Genomic DNA, 19,633 nt, shown 5'->3' on the forward strand with positions numbered 1-19,633 from the left:
AATGCACCTGCCAGACAACAACCAACAAAATGTGACAACACAAAACCAGAATTAAAAAAAAAACAAACTAGTCTAAAATACAATGAAATAGATTTTGAACGCTAATAAATAGCAAAAGTTTAATTAATCAACGAATAAATAACCTTAAACTAGCAACCAGCCACCGGAAGCGGAGCTGCTGTTAACCAATCAGCTAGCTTGCTAACAGCTTGCCTTTGTCACACAGCCAAGTATTAAAATCAGCTCCATAATAATGTGGAATAGTGGAAAAACGCCAACACTCTTATCAACAAAGACAGAAGGTTCTTACCTGTGAGAAGTGCGGCTGTCATGCTCTCTGCAGTACCTCCACACAGAGGAAAGTCGCTGTGGAGCTCCAAGACCCTCAGGTTCAACTGCAGCGCTTCGATGCTAGCAGCTAACGGCTAACAGCATCGCGGACCAACCGCCCGACGGAGAAAGTCACCGCAGCGGTCAGAACCGAGGCAGACACGGGGTTGTTTTTATCCTCCAGGAGCAGCTGGAAGCGACCAACAGGTGAGCCAGGTGAGTCTGTGCTACAGAAGTTTAAGCAGCAGTTTAAGCAGACTGAAGACATGGCAGCAGTAGCCCCTGTGAAGTAACGGCTAAATGAGCTGCGTCACAGCTGGGGTAGGTACTTCACTAAGACTATCAATGAGACTTTAAAAGGGCTTAAATGACGAACAGACTTTTAGGGCCACTGGAGATAACTGAATGAATAAATAAATAGGACTATTTAATTTCTGAGGTAAAACTAAAACTATTAGATATTATAAAAATTAACCTGGGTTGTTTATTTTTTGGTAAAAGTATGATTTTTCTACAGAAGAGGATTATGGCCACTGGGGAAAAAAAGTTGAGATGCAATTATTTATTTTTTACTTGTTAAAAAAGGTCAGAATTCTGGGATTAAAGCCAAAATTTTTTACTGTTTTTCACCAGTAAAAAATTTGTGTCTCAATTTTTTTTTCCAGTGGCCCTAATCTCGAAAATTTTGAGAGCTTTTTACTTTGTAACTTAACTGACTTTTTATATTTTCTTATTTTATTAGAGTCTCTATCATTCTGATGATGTATTTTCCAAGCACCATTGAGTAAAAATAATAATAAAGGCTCACAACATCTGTATAAAGAATTAAACAAGACTTAATCGCAGTAACGGTCGTTACTTTACTGATGGTAACTGTGTAAAATACTATGGAACGATAAAGATGAAGCCTTGTTGTTGGGAGAGTCCAACTGACTGAATAGGGTGGGGTTGTCCAAACTGTGGCAGGGGGGCCAAATGCAGCCCACAGTCCATTTTTGATTAGCTAACAACAGAGCCTGGGAGTTGACATGAACTTGTGTTTTTTTAATACGCACGTGCAACCAGGCCGCGTGTTTTATTTGGTAGTAGGTACTGAGAAATCGCACGTACGAGATATGAATAAAACGCACGCGTGAGATAATAAAACACACGTAGGAGATACTAAATCGCACGTGCGTATTAAAAAAAAAACAAGCTTTCATTTCACCTCCCAGGCTGCGTAGCTTACAGCAAGTTTAAAAAAAAAGATACATGGCCCACAGTAAAACATGAAGCTTGTGCTTGGCTTTACAGGTACATCTCAAAAAATTAAAATATCATGAAAAAGTTCAATATTTTTTGTCACTCATTCCAGAAAGTGAAATCCATATATTATCTATACTCATTACACATAGAGTGAATTATTTCAAGCCTTTATGTTCTGAAATGTTGAAGATCATGGCTTACAGAAATAAAAACCCAAAATTCAGTGTCTCAGAAAATTAGAATATTGTGAAAAAGTTAAATATTGTAAAGTCATGGTGTCACACCCTAATCAGCTAATGAACTCCAAACACCTGCAAAGGTTTCCTGAGCCTTTAAATGGTCTCTCAGTCTGGGTCAGTAGGCTACACAATCAAGGGGAGACTGCAGACCTGACAGATGTCCAGAAGACAGTCACTGACACCCTCCACAAGGAGGGTAAGCCACAGAAGGTCATTGCTAAAGAAGCTGGCTGTTCACAGAGTGCTGTGTCCAAGCATAGTCATGGAAAGTTGAGTGGAAGGAAAAAGTGTGGTAGGAGAAGGTGCACCAGCAGAAGGGAGAACCACAGCCTCAAGAATTTGGGGGAGCTTCACAAGGAGTGGACTGAGGCTGGAGTCAGCGCATCAAGAGCCACTACGCACAGACCAATCCTAGACATGGGCTACAAATGTGGCATTCCTCGAGTCAATCCACTCCTGAACCAGAGACAACATCAGAAGAGTTTTATCTGGGCTGTGGAGAAAAAGAAGTGGACTGTTGCTCAGTGGTCCAAAGTCAGCATAAAAAGCAGTCAAGAGTGTCAAAAATGGGCAAAAAGTAGGAAAGAAGTGTGATTTAATGACAAAAGGATGCTTAAATGGGCGACAAGTTGCAAAAAAAATGGTGGAAAGTGGCAAAAATTGGCAAAAAGTAGGTAAAAAAGAGGTGTTTAATGACCAAAGGATGCTTAATTGGATGAAAAGTGTCAATAACTGGTATAAGAGGGCAAAAATGTTTCCCTTCTTTCAGGTTTTCTGGGGGAATAATATTTAAAATTAAGACATAAAAGAGCCACAAATAATTACAAATCACACGTTGAGTATCACTGCCTTAAAGTAACTATAAGTCTATTCATTTTGCTCCATGCATATTAGAAGTTAGCAAAGCAAATTACTTTGTTTTTGTTTGTTTTTTGGGCTTTATGGTTCCGTGCCTCCCCTGAATGTCTGTGGCGCCCCCCAGGGGAGGCCCACCTCACACTTTGAAAAACGCTACAGTAACTCATGCAAAAGGAGCCCCAACCAAGTGCTGAATCTAAACTATACATGAGTTTCACTGTTTAATTAATTGACAGCTTTCATGCATCTGTTCCTACATGCTGTTGGTCCTGTTGTTCTTAGACAGTTAATCACTGTGTGTTACTGCTGGACCTTTTTTTCTAACTTATGCAAAGAAATCCTAAAAAGGAGACAGAAAAAGCTTTGGTCTTTCATAATAACAGGGTGTTGATATGCTCTACTTTTCCTCCACAGAAATGCAATTCACAGCCAGCCGGCCTTCACCTGAACATCTGATGCACGAGTCCAACATCTGCTCTGAGTTCAGCCCCACAGGTCAGCTCATGTCTTAAGACTAAAACACCTGTGTGCACATTTTGGAACGCTTTATGTCTCTCAACTTATACATGAAATCTACATCTTAGTTATGTTTTATTAACAAATATTAACGTGTATTATGTTCGTAAAAAATCAACATGAGTGACAGAGGAAAAAAAATGTCAGTTATTGAATTTTGTACCAAAAACAGAAGTTTTAAAGCAAACCAGTAATTCTACTTGCAGAATTTCTGTTTCAATGAAGACATCAAGTATAATAGAGGCAGTAAAAAGTCTTTTATTGCTTTGCCCAGCTTCAGACCTACTATTTGAATTTCCTTTTTTCTGTGTGTGATTGGGGAGAGTTTCAGAATTCACTCAAGTAGATTTTCCTAAACATTTTTCACACCAAATAGCCTCTAATCCCTCCTTTCATGTGCTTGGAAACTTCGTTTTAAATAGAAAAAGCTGGCTGATTCAGACCTCATAATAAACCTTGGCCTGACTTTGAGAGGCGAGGGGGGAGGGGGCATAAGTACCGCAGAAAAATGAAAGAAGATGAGAAACACTTTTTAAAGGCACACACATGCACTCACATGCACTCCGCTCTCTTTCTGAGGTGTGTGCAGAGGTAAATGCTGGTTGCAGAGCAGTAAAATATTTCAGCTGCAGCTGTGTCAGAAGTTTATTTCCAGTAATCTCCTGAGTGGGGAACTAAATATCTGTGTCTGAGGCCTGTCACACAGCGCCACATCACAGGATGATCAAAACCCCCTTTGGCAAGCTCTTGCATTGTCTGAGGAAAGGGGCTCTCTTGAGAAACGAGGGGCCCGGAGAGACGGGGTTGGCTGGTAGCGGTGGTTTAGTGAGGGCTGCGAGGAAGAGGAGGAAAGAGAGCTGGATGCAGGGTTAATCCCACACTGTCATTATCCTCACTTCTTAGCCACAGTCGCTGAGCTTCCCCGTAATGAAGGCCATTTCCGAGGATTTACACCTGGCATGCATGCAGAATTCAGCAGTAATTACTGATACAGATATTGCTCTTACCTTTAGCCTTTACCATGGGCGATACAGAAAAATCCCATGTTGCATTGCACAACTGTGAAGCTGCTGCCTTGACTGCATCTCAGCTCCTAACTGATAATGATGTTTACTTTTAATTCGCTTCACGCCACTTCTCTGCATCAATGTCAACTAACAAAGAGGCTTATTTGTTTCAACTCATTACATAATGTGTCTGCTTAATTGGTAATGAATTGCCTGAGGCAATGAAAATAATAATGAAGATACTTCGCTATCAAATAAATAAAAAAAATGAAATGAAGACACTTCATTCTCAACAAACTCAGTGACAGGTGGAGTGAAGGGACAAAAAATAATTATTTTTATTTAAATGCTTCAAGGTTAGAAAACTACATTTGAAGTTGGGAATGTAATGCCAGGGCTGCAAGTAGCACTGAAGGGCCTTTGCACCCTGTTGCATTTTGGGGTGTTGTAACAGTGGGATCAGGTGTAAGCAACCCCTGCTATGTGCTGCACCAGAGCACAGAAAGCATGTCAACTTTCCTTGTAGGTGACGCATTGCAAAGACATGTAATACACATCTAAATGTACATTTATGTAGAGGGGCAGACCCTTATCATACATGTGAGATTTGATGCAAATTACAAGATTCATATAAGAGCTACAGTGACTTCCTGTGAAACAGCATAATAACAAATTGCTCACCAATAAAGAAATGGCATAATTGTGTCACTTCCTGTTGCTGGTAGGGGTGCAACATTAAAAAGAGGAAATTCACCTTTGAATATGTAGATGAGCAGACCTTGATTCTACATGTGACGTTTGAAGACAATCAGATGTTTGGTATGAGAGTTGCATATACTTCCTGTTGCATTGGCGAGATACTGAAATGCTCGCCATCGCCAGCGAGACATCCTTCCATGTAACATATCCACGTTGTGCCCAATTACGAAGGGCTTTCTTTTGACACCAGAGCTCCGTAGGTTAAGCACATTAAGAGGAATGAAGATGTGGCCATTTGTGTCACTTCCTGTTGCCAGTAGGGGGCGCTATGATGAGATGTTTGCATGTGGTCGTGTTCAGTGTGATGCCGTTGTCTTGCAAGAAGGAGAAGAAGATCACGGAGTATTGTTTGCTAAAGTTATAATGGTTAAAGTTTCTTGGCACCAACAAAAATGTCTTATTTTGAAACAGATGAAGCTGGTGGACTTCCTGTTGGGATCTGGGCATGGGTCCAAGAGGCTTTCCTGATCCATGTGCAGAACAAAAATCATAAGCCTAGGCTGAATGGTTTGCAGGGGCTGAATATTCAAAGGGAAATTTTTAAAAAATCTGAGGTGGAAATGTTCAGTTGCCAGAAGGGGGCGCTGTGACAAAGTAATGATGTTCATGTATGAATCAGGATCAATGTGTGATCACCCCTCTGAAGTTTGGTGCTGATTGGCATTAGCACTAAAAAGTTATATGGCATTATTGGTGTATTTTCACTGCAAGAATGTCCAAAAAAGTAGTTTAAGTTTGGGCTCTGGTCCCGGTCCTGCCCTACGGTGAAAAGTCACAGTTTGCTCAACTTTAGATCTCCATGTTGTCTAGTATGAGCAAAAAAATTCTGGAGACAATCAGATACAATCCCCTGGACTAATTTGCTAAAATACAAAACTTTTGAATCACCCAAAAATGCTAAAATTTGACCTTTAGGATTTTGTAGTGTAGTGTCGAGCAGGGGTGTCAAACTCAAGGCCCGAGGGCCAAATCCGGCCCATGGAATGGTTATGTCTGGCCCACAAGATCATATCATATCTGTATTCTACCTGGCCCACCAGTATGAGGTCTGCAGATTTCCTCCAGTATAAAAATGTAAATTTAACCTTGATTATTTAGGGTTCCCTCGTTAAGCCATAAAAATCTGAAAAAATAAAGAGTAAGAAAAAATCAGATCAAAAGTCAAGAATGTGGGGAAAGAAATGTATTTGTGTTTTTATTTCATATTTTCAATTTTGCATCTCAAGATTATGACTCAAACTTATGATTTTGACTTTTCATTTCATACTTTGACCTTTTCAACTCATAATTTTGACTTTGTCGTATTTTATCTTTTAGATTCACAATATTAAATTTTAAGTCATTTTCTGATGTTTTCTACTCATTATTTTAAATTTTATATCATATTTTGTCGTTTAAGACTCATCATTTTAAATTTAAGTGATATTTGTTAACCTTTTAAGTCCTTTTAAGTCATATTTTGTCATTTTCAACTCCTTAATTTGGCTTTTTAATCCCATATTTTGACTTTCAAACCCGTGATGTCAAATTTTTCTCATAGTTTGACATTTTTAATTCATAATTTTTACTTTTCTATCATATTTTGACATTTTCGACTTACAATTTTAAATTTAAAGTAAAGTGAAGTCGTATTTTATTCATCCCCAAGGGGAAATTCGTAGTTTATACTCTGTTGTTGTTTTTACATATTACACACACATTAGGTGCTACTGTTTGTTAAGCAGCTGCGTGAGCTGTTCACTGGGGTTCAGTGCCTTGCTCAAGGGCACTTCCACAGTGCTCAGGACGTGATGGAACCTCTCCAGCTACAAGGCCAAAGTCCAGCTCCGCTCCCACCGGGACTCGAGCAAGCGACCTTCCGCTCTCCAACTGAACCCCAGTTTAAGTCATATTTTGACTTTTAAACTCATTATTTCAAAATGTTCTCATATTTTGACATTTGTAATTCATAATTTTTACTTTTTCTATCATATTTTGACATTTTAGACTTACAATTTTAAATTTAAAGTAATATTTTTTAACTTTTAAGTCATTATTTGGGATTTTAGCTCATATTTTGACATTTTCACCCCAAACTTTGACTTTTTAATTCCACATTTTGACCTATTAGACTCACAATTTCAATTTTAAGTCATATTTTGACCTTTAAACGTATGTGTTCAACTTTCTACTCATACATTTGTTCTTTAAAACATTATTTTTCTGTTTTCAATATCGTGTTCTGACCTTTGAAACTAACAAGCATTTAAACTTATTATTTTTACTTTGTTGGATTTCCAAATGATTAAGCTTCAGCGCTGTTTGTTTCATGTTTTATTTCTGGGGAAAATGAGGTTGACAGTTTAAGGTTATGTTGACCCAGGTAGGCTCTCAGGTTAGACCTAAGTCCAGAATCCATTGCTCTTATCCAGCCCCCTATCTCACATTTGGGACCCCTGTTGAGCCCCTGCTTGATGGACTTGCATGATTCAACAAAATACAAAAAATTCCACTGGGGGAAAATTTTCTATAAAGTCTGGTGAGTTTATGAGCATGTTAAAACCCCCAAAGCAGGATTCTTCTAACAGAAAAATGATGTAGACAGATACAGTAGGGTCGATCAGGGCCTACGTCAGTGCTCAGGCCCTAATTAATGATTATCATGTAGGAGAAATTTCCAGGAAAACATCCAGAACACTTCCTGGAAAAAATGTTTCCTGCATGTACTCTGTGTGTATGGAAGCCCGGATGAGTCATTATGAAACACTCCTGTTTTTGCTGTTGCTATTTCCCATGACTGAACGTCACAGTGCAGGTCTGGACTTGATGGTAGAGCAGAAACCTCCTCCCCTCCTTCCCATTTTGCTTCATCCTAATCAAGCATGGCATTACAAAATGTGATGCAGGAGTGAAATCTGGACATCGAGAGTCACACAACTTTGAGAATCTGGCTTTTTTATCCTCTTTTTCAATGCCTGTCAGCTGAGGCACATCTATATGTATTTCTGTGGTTATCAAGTAAATACTTTGCTTTGCAGCTGGAACTGGATTAGCAGCTCTATGGAAGAGAAATTAATTTTAATCCTGGTAACCCACTGATTTATGCATTTGAACTTTGTGTTCCAGTAAACTTTCCTTGGGCTGCTTTCAGTCAGGCCTGGAGAAATGTCTCCTTCTCTGAAGCCACAGTTCCTCTAATGAGGATTTAGATTAGATGCAACCACATTTTAGAGGGAAATTTGATTAAATACCATCCATGCTGCATTTATTACCAAAGTCTTTCAAAGTTCATTAGCCTCTAACATGATCTAAGGATGTTTAAGTTAAAATAAACAGTCAGAATGTGGAGGATTAGTTGTAGCGGATTTCATGAATGAATTCATCAGATGGGCAGATTTAGGGTTAATTTATGTATCATTTATAACTGAGGCTTGTAGAATCCTAAGAGTCAGAGCTGTTTTCTCTTTAGGATTCACACAAAACAACAAATGAATGTTTATGGATGAGTTATGCCAGCCTGAGGAGAGGAGAGAAACTCCTCAGTAGATTTGTTTGACAGATGGAGACGATACTGCCGATACTGGGAGGAAGGGGTCTACTATGGAAAGAAGACTCCAGCCCTTAAGCTAGCACCTTAGGACTGGAGGTTGCAGATTAATTAGAACCAACAAAACTACTCAATTATAGTAATCTGAGTAGATGTAAGTAGTTATTTCTTTCCCTCTGCTAATTAAGATTAGTCAAAATGAATTAAGGTCGACAAATGTTTTTAAACCACGATTAATCTCATGTTTTATTAACTCTTTCATCACACTTTAGTTAATCCGAGTCAGAGTCTCCCTGCAGACACAGTGATGTAGAATAAGTCCACCACTGCTCCTTAATGTCTCATTTCACTCTAAAACTCATAAACAGCTCAGTGGAGGAGTCAGAAGAAATCTGAACCATGTGTCTTTAAACATTTACATTTTACAGTTCACTTATTCCCTTTTTAGTCCATGACAAGTTCTTTTTTCCCTGATTTAATTCATGTTTAAATCACTCATCTACCCATAAAAGCAGGTCTGTTTTCAAACAAGAAGAATCCACCTTTTGATCTTTGCCTGAATATTTCACCACTTTAGGGACACAAAAGTATCTCAAGAATCAAGAATGTTTTAATTTTCACACTCTAAATATTCGGCGTAGTCATAAACAGCTCAAAACACGACTTTAGGTTGAGTGTCTCTATGCAGAAGTTACGTATTGTCTCCCAACGGATGATCCCTGCTGCTCCTCTGCAAAAAACTATTGAAAATAGGTGAATTTTTTTCTTTGCGTGTGTCGTCCTTTTCCACTCGCTGTGACCACAGAAACAATTCAGACTTGTGAGAAACACGGCGTCTGTGATGGTACTGGCTAAAATGAGTTTGGGAATATTGTCTTATTGGATACTGGCAAAAGAAATCCAACAATGCATCCCCTAAAAATTGTATTTACATGAGCTAGCTGTCCTCTTCCCTGCTCTCTGGAGTATTAAGTATTTCTGTTACCCGAGAAGACTAGAGAAAACTTGGATTTCAGTTTTAATCTGGATTTATTTTCATAACATTTGTGAAAATTTCAGTTTACAGCAGCATTACACTGGTCAATTCAAACTGTTTTCAGATAAAGATATTTGATCTAAAACTTGATTATGCTCCTTTTATTTTAAGAAAACTGTCACAGAGGAATAATACTGTCTTTTTACCAACTTTCTGACAGTGCTCAGCTTCCATTATGGCGTCCTCAGATCACGGACGCTGCTACAGTTTTTGGGAAAGGAGCCAGACGTAGACGCTGCACCTGGCTATGGAAATGAGCTCCTCCTGAGCCTGCCAGCTTCTGCTGTCAAACAAAGAAAAACTTTCTTTTTAACAGTGTTGTCTCAGCGAGGAATACACAGAACAAAGTAGCAATCTAGTGCCTCTGACAAAGAGGATATAATTTAATTTGCAGCTTAGATGTTTCTCTGATTTCTAAAAGCAGCTCCTTTTAGAAGCGTCTCCAGCTCCATTCTGTGTCATTATTATTATTTGTGTCATTTGCCATCATCTTGTATTACCAGCATGAATAATTACAGTAATGATCCATACAGTGAACCCACTTGAACAGAGTACAGTGTTTGATTAAATGAAGCTGAAGCTATAGAAGGAGCTGGATGACCTGCGGCGTGCCACGGGTGGGTGTTCGGCGGCTGATGATTCACAGTGCATATAATTAAACCTCAGAATTAGACAAAAACAGAATAATGGCCACTGAGTCAGTGTGGAGCCGCTGTTCCTCCTCAGGTGTCTAGAACCGCACAGGAGCGTAAATTGTCAGATATATTTCCACTTCTTAATGAAATAGAGAAACAACTGAACAAGCTTCACAAGAATTCCAATTTTCAGCTCAAGAACGTCGGTTTGGAGAGTAAAAAGCCAAACAGCATTAGCATTCGTAGCCTTGGGCTGTAGCTGTTTGCTGCATTGTATGAAAAACTAATAAGAAAAAATTTGTTTGGATGAAATACAATACAGTGAAATGAAAGCAAGCAGGAGTTGCATCATTTGAAGAGCCTGTGGGAATATGGAGGCTCCAACTCTGTCCGTGAGAAACATAATCAGTTTTACTTTCCTAACGAGAGAATTTGATGCATAAAAGCCTTTTTGTCTGTATAACAATGTGTATACAGCGATAAATTATGCCTTAATACGACCAAACTTCCATGCTGAATGAGTTTTCTCTCTGATGCATGATTTAAAGTGCAACCCCAACTCAAAAAAGTTGGGGCAATGTGTAAAATGTACATTTAAAGAAAATTAATGATTTGCAAATCTTGTAAACCCAGAGACATATTACCGTTTCATGAAAAATATTAGCTCAAAAAAGTAGGGATGCAACAAGGAAAGGCTAGTAAGTGGTACCGATGGAAAACAGCTGGAGGAGGCAGCAGGTCATTAACATCACTGGGTGTTACGGCCTCTTCAGTTAGCTTTAAAAGGAACCCTGCATGATCAGACAAGTTCATCTTGTTGGATAGATATTTGTATCTTTCATATACATATTAAAGTAAAAACTCACAAGATATCTGCATTTTGAGTCATTTGAATTTATAAATTAACAAGGAGAACGCCATGTTTTGGTCCGCGCTGGCGCTGTGACGTCACAGTTAGGTGGTTATCCTCACCGCTCCTATGCAATAAGTTGTTTCTGACTGACAGCCAGAGTTAGGGCTGCATCTCAGAAACACAACACATCTCAATTTTAAAATTAGAGGTCTCTTCTATTTCATATTTTCACCACGAGCAGTTATCTGTGCATCTAGACAGGAAAATGATAAATACAGAGCCATATTTACTTTGTTGTAGCAAATATGTACGTCCACATGGGTAGAAAATGTTTGAAATTAGTTTCTTGATGAACCAGATGAAGGCCACGAGCTAAAATTTGCCTGTTTAATAAAGTTGTTCCCCGAACTTCTCTTCTTCATGAGGTTTTCTGTTTCCGCAAGGTTCAGGTAAAGATAAACACAACATGAAAGGACTTCCGGTTTGTGCCTTTCAAAGTAAAAGTCCACTTTAGCATGTCTTTGGAGAAACTCCATTTGTATGTACATAATGCTTTTATTTTGAAAGCTCCTGGCATGCTTCCACAACACACTGAATCCAGTCACTTGGAGTTTTATTGAGGTAAAACTTAGGAGGAATGACAGAGCTTTGACAGCAGGGAGACAAAACCAACATGCAGCAAACTCGTGTCAGCAACAGCTGCAAGCAGAAAAACCATCTGAAAAATGGTCATGCTTAGCAATGGAGAGGAGCACTGTGGAACCGTGACGGCACACTATCAGCACCGTTAAAAACATGGCGGTCTCCTGCTGAGTTTATGAGCTGAAATGAACTCAAAATATTTAGTGTTTTTTAGTGAGTTTTTTAGTTTAATATACATTTGGGAGATACAAATATCTACCCAACAAGATGAACTTGTCTGATCATGCAGAGTTCTTTTTAAACAACAAAGGCTCAAACACACAAAGAGGCCAGTCACACACAAACGGACACCAACGCAAACTTTAAGGTTTAACAAAAATCCAAGTTTTATGTATAAAAAAATGAAATTAATAAAATAAACCTAAAGAACTAAAGGGGGCTGTAGGCGACATCCAAAATGAACAAAGGAGGGAGACAGGAGTTGCCAATCTCGCAGTGGGCCGTCGAAGCACCCAACCTCCCACTAACCAAAAAGCTAACTTATCAAAAGTGAAAAGAAACAGCAAAAACAGGACTGCTGGCAAACTACAGCCCAAACTAAAACAACAAAACCCAGCAATCTGAATATTAGGGGTGGTAGATAGAGGTTTTAGAGACACATATGCTCCCATCCAGACAACGTCTCTGCCAGGGAAGGCCTTGACTATTTCAGCAAGACCATGCTAAACCACATACCACATCCATCACAACAGCATGGCTTCACAGGAGAAGAGTCCTGGTCCTGAACTGGTCTGCCTGCAGTCCAGACCTTTCACCAACAGAAAATATTTGGAGCATCAGAAACGGAAAAATCCAGCAAGGAAGACCAAGGACTACAGCAACGTTCCTCACCTAAAACTAAAAATTGACTGTTACTTTGAATCATGTGGCCACAGAACAGTTTTCCATGTTTCCTCAGTCCATGTTAAATGAGCTTTGGTCCAGAGAAGACGGTGGTGTTTCTGGATCCTGTTCACATATGGCTTCTTCTCTCCATGATCCAGCTTTATCTGTCATTAGTGGATGGCACATCCAACTGTGTTGACAGACGATGATTTCTGGAATGTTCCTGAGCCCATGCAGTGATTTTAGAACAGAATCATGCCTGTTTTTAATGCAGTGGCCCCTGAGGGCCCCTTCAGCCTTGGCCCTTGCTCACATAGATTTCTCCAGATTCTCTGAATCTGTTGATGATATTATGGACTGTAGATCAGAATCAGAATCTCTTTATTGTCCCGCGAAGGGAAATTGGTGTTGCAGCAGGTGCACACAAAAGACAAGGTACACAATGACAACATCAGCAGTGAGAATAAGACCCAGTTAAAAGCCTAAAAATCAGACATTTAAAAAAAAGACACATAAGCAACCTAAGGGCTAGTTGCCATTAAGTAAATAAATAGCACTGGGGGAGATGTTGGGAGATTCAAAATCTGAACTTTTTTATGTTGAGGAACTTTAAAAAAAATTGTGCCACGGTTGTTAGATGCTGTTTTATCACATATTGGTTAGTGATGCACAATAATTGTTTTTTTGAACCGATACCGATAATTTCCTACTCCTGATGGCTGATAACTGATAACCAATATATGATTTTTTCAATTGTTGATTTAACAAAAGAAGTTTATCTGATGTGTTTATGCACATCTGTGGCTAATAAGGGTTTAATATGTAGTCAGCAAAGATATTTATAACTAATTCTTACTAATATCACTCATGTTTTTTAACAAACAAAGAACTATTCTGACTTTTTTGGGTTTTTTTTCTTTTTTGTTTTTTTTTTTTTGCTGCTCAAGCCAGAATTAAAGCAAGCTGATTTTTACATAAAGATTAAAAATATGCACTGACATAAGTCATATCAGAGATAGGTTAAGAATGTAAAGTCCACCGTGGTCTGTGGCTGAACTTCTGTTCCTAACGTGGATCAGACTGAATGAAACCACGTCAAACAGAGCAGGCAGGTATACGTCTATGAAAGTAGCGATGGATCAGGAGACTGTCAGACTGATTTTGTTAGTATAACGTTGCGCCTTTTGGCTCTGGCAAACTTTCTGCAGTTTTCAGTGCCTGTTTACAATCAGTGCTCTGCCTGGTATTAGCCGTTGACTCAGTCCTAATGCCCGCGGCTGAGGCTAGTGGCTGCTGCCGCCATTAGGATGATGACTCTTAAGTGACTTATAAGATCCGTCGAGGACTTCTTTCTACTCTTTGTGACCTTTGCAGGGCAAATTCTACTCACACAGTCGTGTTATCCTCCCTGTAAATACTGAATAACGCCACCGTCTAGTTAGCATTTTAGCACAGGGGCTGCTTCCTCTTCTTCTCTGGTGCTTAACAGCGGGCCGTGTACTGCGGTGCTACCTGCTGTTTCAGAATGTGTAGTCTTGTGAGAAAGAAAACAAACGCCAGCAGTGCCATACTGACAAAAATATATATGTTATCGGGACTAGCCATCATGATATCGGACTTATCAGAGTGACGTAATAATTTCCTGTTATCGGCCCGATAGTTATCGTGCACCCCTAATGTTGGTGAACCTTTGCTTCTCTAAAATTCCCCTTTTATACCCAGTCATGTTACTGACCTGTTGCCAATTAACTGAACTATTCGCAAAATCCTCCTCTAGCTGTTTTTCATTAGTACCACTTTTCCAGCTTTTTGTTGCCCTGTCCCTACTTTTTTGAGATGTGTTGCTGCCATCAAATTCAAAATGAGCTAATATTTTTCATGTGAATGTAAAATGTGTCAGTCTCAACATCTGATATGTTGTCCATGTTCTATTGTGAATGTAATATGTGTTTATGAGGTTTGACAATCACTGACTTCTATTTAACACAGTGCCCCAGCTTTTATGGAACTGCAGTTGTATTCTCTGCCAACATATGACAGCAGCTGCATTAAATATTTTACTGCATGAGTAGGTAGAACAAACATTTTCAGCTTTTATTGAACAGATTGGACTCAGAGCCGTGACACAGACATAGTATATTTACCCATAACAATCTGTGTTCCCATTTGGAATCTGTGAGGCCTGCCAGAGTCTGATAAAAAAATGTTTTTAATGCCACACACTGTTGGCACAAGCGTTAAAGAAAATATTTTCAGGCATTCTGATCATGTAGCACGCTGCAAGATTTGTCTGACTTACATCAGAAGTGAGAGACTTGTTTGGGTGAAACGCAACACTTAATTTATCTGTAGCCTCATTAAATTTGTTTACAAGAGAAAGCGGCTGATATGTTTTTAGCACTTAAAAGGAAATTTGGAGCAGAGGAGTTCTTGTTATTGTGGTTTCATAGAGCTGAGGGTTGGTGGTGGGGGGGAGTCACTGAGGTGGCACTGAGGGTATTTACCGACTCTGAATATGGACTATTGTCATGTTAATGTGGTCGGACGCTTCCGATGATCCTCAAAGCAGGATTTTATTGTGCAACTCCGCTGAATTCACTCTTCTGCAGGAGACAGGAAGGCAGAATGTGAGGATTACTAAACTGCATCTAAAAATCAATGTGGGGGAACTCTGAGCCTTATCAGCAGTTATGATGTGCACGCTGAATTAGTAAAGCACAGGCGTTTGCATTCTCCATGGAAGTTTTAAGATGTGGCTTTGGACCTTTTATGTTGCACCACACCCCGCTTTGCTAGTGAATGTGGAGCGCTGCTTTAATGTGTGTAATGGCCTTCACATAAATAACCTACGCAGCAGAAAATTACGCAAACACGGGTAAAATCAGACACATCCATATTCAGATGCAAAGCCCTTAAGCCTTGCATGCTTTAGGCTGAATATCAGCATGGGAAAAGACACTTCACTCTACATCTGATTACAACCAACAGGAAAAACAAGGTTCAAGATGAGAGCATTCACCAAAACTTTTCAGGGAGAAACACCACCAGTTCTAGTGCAAACTAGGGCTGTCAAAACGACTGAATTTTCATCATGAATGATCTCAGATTATCTGTTGTTAATTGCAATTAATCAAAAACTTTTTGTTGCATTTTAAAATTCCATTTTTTTAAATTTTTTTTCCTGTCTTAATGGTTGATTGACTTCCTGTTTGGATACGGACCTGCTTTTATTTTGAAAGACAGTAAGGAACTTTGGGTTGATCAGGGATTATAACATGAACTGAAACACAAAGATCTAATAGGAAACAGGGGAACAGTAAAAAGGTAAATTCAGAAAGTAGATTCCTTCTGACTCGTCCACTGAGCTGTTTATAAGTTTTTAAAGTGAAATGAGACTTTAAAAGGAACCCTGCATGATCAGATAAGTTCATCTTGTTGGATAGATGTTTGTATCTCTCATATGCATATTGAACTAAAAAACTCAGTAGATATCTGCATATTGATTTTATAAATTCTCCAGGAGGCCGCTGAGTTTTGGTCCAGGCTGGTAGTGTGACATCACAGTTCTGCAGCGCTCTTCGCCGTTGCTATAGTAACCGCTGTTTCAGACTGTTAGGGCTGCATCTCAGAGACACTGCACATCTCACGCACGGAGAATTTTAAGATTTGAGGTCTCCTCTATTTTTTCCGTGCACCAGTAGCTGCGATTGGTCCAGCTAGATAGGAAAATGATAAAGACAGAGCCATATTTACCTTGTTGTAGCAAATATTTACGTCCATAATGGTAGACTGTTTGAAATCTGTTTCCTGATGAACCAGATGAAGGCCACGAGCTAAACACGTCTGTTTAATAAAGTTGTTCCCCAAACTTCTACTCTTATGAAGCTTTCTGTTTCCACACGGTTCAAAATGTTGCAGGTAAAGATAAACACAGCATTAAAACACTTCCAGTTTGTGCTTTTTAAAGTAAAAGCCCATTTTAGCATTCTTTTGGAGAAACTCCCTTTGAATGTATATAACGCTTTTATTTTGAAAAGCTCTCAGCAGGCTTCCACTCTACACTGAATCCAGTCACTTGTAGGGTTAGGGTTAGGTTTATTGAGGTAAAACTTAGGAGGAATGATGGAGCCAACACGCAGCAAACATGTCTGGTATGAAAGCGAGCAGCAAAACCGTCTGAAAACCATAAAAACCAGCGCAGTCCAAAACATGGCAGCCTCCTGGTGAGTTTATAAGCTCAATCTTACTCAAGTTGAAGATATCTATTGAGTTTTTTTAGTTCAACATACATACAAGAGATAAGAATATCTAGCAAACAAGATGAACTTATCTGATCATGCAGGTGTAGTGAGAATCTATCCAGAACAACTAAAGATGAAACCACAATCTAAGGCTGTTGATATCACACCCTCTAAGGAGGAAAGATAATGATACAAGGGGGGAGAGATCCTTTCTCCTTCCTAAACCTACATCTTCAGATTACCCTTCAGGAATGTCACTGAAAGTGGGGGGGGGTTCTCTTTCCCTCATGGCTGACAACTTATCAAGGAACCACGTTCGAAAAACAAGAGTTTCTCAGGCAGTAGGACTCTTAAACTGCCATTTTGATGAAAGACAGCTCCCAACAGAGATAAACACCTTAAAATCTGAATCTTTCGATTGGTCGACCAAATGGTGAACCTCCTCAGACGAAATCCTGTCTTCCTGAAAGCTGTAAGAAACTTTGCACTACGCCTCATAAATCTAAGGACTCTGTCTTCCTACAGAGCCATGGCAGAAAGCGGGCGCATATCGTAAATTCCCGGTGTTATCTCGACCACATGAAGCTGCAAGGATTGGGAGTATCAAAAAACTGTCTTAAATGTTATGTTTCTAACAGGACATGTTCATATTTGGTTGAGTCTGTTTACAAGGAACAGAATGGCGTGCCATACTAATCTCTGGCATCTTCCCTTACCAAATTATGGTTTGATGATATAATTTAGTTGTATTTCTCCAAGTTGACGAACAGAGACGGAAAATCGTCCCTGGATCAACATTGCCACCTTGTGGTCAAGTTCCGTCACACCCAAATGCAGAAACATTTTCTAATGTATAATTGTGCGTATAAACAATTAACTGTGTTTCTAATGTTTGTGTGATAGTTTATTGATAGTATTCTAGAGTTTTTATAACCATGTTGTGTTATCTCTACATTATCCGATTAACTTGATGATCTGGTGGAGTGGATTTAATCAAACACTGGGAGGGCTTCAAAACCGAAACCCCTCCCTCTTGTATAAGAGTAACTTCAGAACTCACAAGAGTTCAGAGAGAGAGAGTGGAGAGAGAGTGTAGAGTTCGGTGCAGAGTTCGGTGTGCAGTTCCAGCGGTCAGGTCTGGACAGTGCAAGAAGATACTCACTGAGGAGAGCTCTGTTGAGTCTCCTTGGGCCTCCTAGGCCCATTCTTGATCCAAGCGTTGTGCCAAGTCTGATAAACAATCAGACTTAGAATTTTTCTTATCCAGTACAAGATTTTTCCTAACCTTTTTATAGCTTCGTGCTAGATTTTTGTAACGCAGAGTTTTTGTTTTTCCTTTTTATCACACAATCGACTTCACTGTGAGCCAGCAGTCACGTGGTGTCGATGCGTTTGAGTTTATCTGATTTTTTAATTGGACGATCAAGAGCTGTTTTTGGAACGAGAGACAATCCTTCCCAGAGTCCGTGGACAAGAGTCTGTACAGCCGTCCCTACAGTCTGAGCGACCCATCGGCGCCGCAGCGGCCCAGCTTGAACCCATCCGGGTCGGACCAGAGTTGGCACGCGGTAGCTTCGGGCGTTCAGAACTTGCCAGGCGCCTTCCTCCGGGCCCCTCCAGATGGGTCCTCTCCTCCTCGCCTCCATCGAACGGCTGGTATGATCCAATTCATCTCTCTGGTGCTGATGTCTCCAAAGTTCCAATAAATTAGTTCAGATCTATTATTCTTCCAAATTCACGCTCCAAATTCTTAACGTCGGTTAAAATTTTTCCGTTAGGATTATTAGAATAATCCACTCTCACCAACTAAGTTAGCATCCTTTCTCTTTACCATATTTAGTCATGTTCTGTTTATTCATTTGCATTATCTATTCATATAACCTGTGATTTATGTCTGTTATTTTGTGATTTTATAATAAATCTTCAAAAGACAGTCGTAGTTCGGGAATTCATTCTATTAAGCAGAGAAATAGAGTCAATGTTATGAGAATTTACTACTTTAGAAATGAGATTGATTTACAGTTAATGTTCTTGTTAATTAATTAAAGGTTTTGATTAATTAATAATTGCAATATTTTATTGGTTATTAAATAACCAGTCCGCGTAAGCGGTGGTGCCCTATTCTTTACGAGGTTTACTTGATAATATTAATTTATTATCAACACATTTTCACTACACAGGGTTCCTATTAAGGAGCAGCGGTGGACTGATTCTGCATCATTCTGGCTGCAGGGAGATGCAGAAAGACAAAGAGAAAATAAAGCATATAATTAATCACGATTTTAAAAAATTAATGTACTTATCATGAGCTTACACAACCGCCAATTTTATGAGTTTCACACACAACTCTGATGCATCATCTTCAGCATTTATGGTAGTAATGCACAGTAAGCATTGTTTTGAACCAACATCAATATTTTCCTCCTCTGATGGCCAATAAAAAAAACGTTTATTTCTGTATTAATGCACATTGGGGGGAAGATAGGATATTTATAACCCATCACTAACCAGCATCACTGTGTTTACATAAAGAAAAGAGTTCTACTTTTATAGCTGCCATTTATTCCTTTTTCACTTTAAATAATACACATCTGTACCAACAAGGACATCATAAACTCAGAAACCACATACTTTGAGTTTTTCCTGCTTTTGCCTTTAGAAACGGCCAAATCTGACGATTCAATCAACTAAACAAGAATTCAGCTGACATATTTTTAAATCAGGCATGATTCCCTGTTAAATACAGGTAGTATAAAAAAGCAGAGTGCATTCTTCAGTTAGAAATTCCAGAGCTAAAAGCCCGTTGGTTATTTACCTGCAGATAAAACACGTCCAGGTAAATGAACTCACTGTCAAACTTT

At 39.2% G+C, this 19,633-nt stretch overlaps 1 protein-coding gene across 2 annotated transcripts in view; it reads left to right on the plus strand.

Annotated features, from left to right (window-relative positions):
• Positions 1 to 219: 219 nt before the first annotated feature.
• LOC121516594 (cytokine-dependent hematopoietic cell linker) overlaps positions 220 to 19,633 on the plus strand; it is a 133,288-nt gene continuing 113,874 nt past the window's right edge. Inside the window, exons 1-2 of one of the 2 annotated variants that reach the window (XM_041797955.1) lie at positions 220 to 546; positions 3,087 to 3,167. The gene's annotated coding sequence lies outside the window, so the exon portion shown is untranslated. The remainder of the gene's footprint in view (positions 547 to 3,086; positions 3,168 to 19,633) is intronic. The other variant, XM_041797956.1, reaches the window with a different exon arrangement.

The sequence above is a fragment of the Cheilinus undulatus genome, linkage group 10 (assembly GCF_018320785.1).
Source record: "Cheilinus undulatus linkage group 10, ASM1832078v1, whole genome shotgun sequence".
Classification (NCBI taxonomy): domain Eukaryota; kingdom Metazoa; phylum Chordata; class Actinopteri; order Labriformes; family Labridae; genus Cheilinus; species Cheilinus undulatus.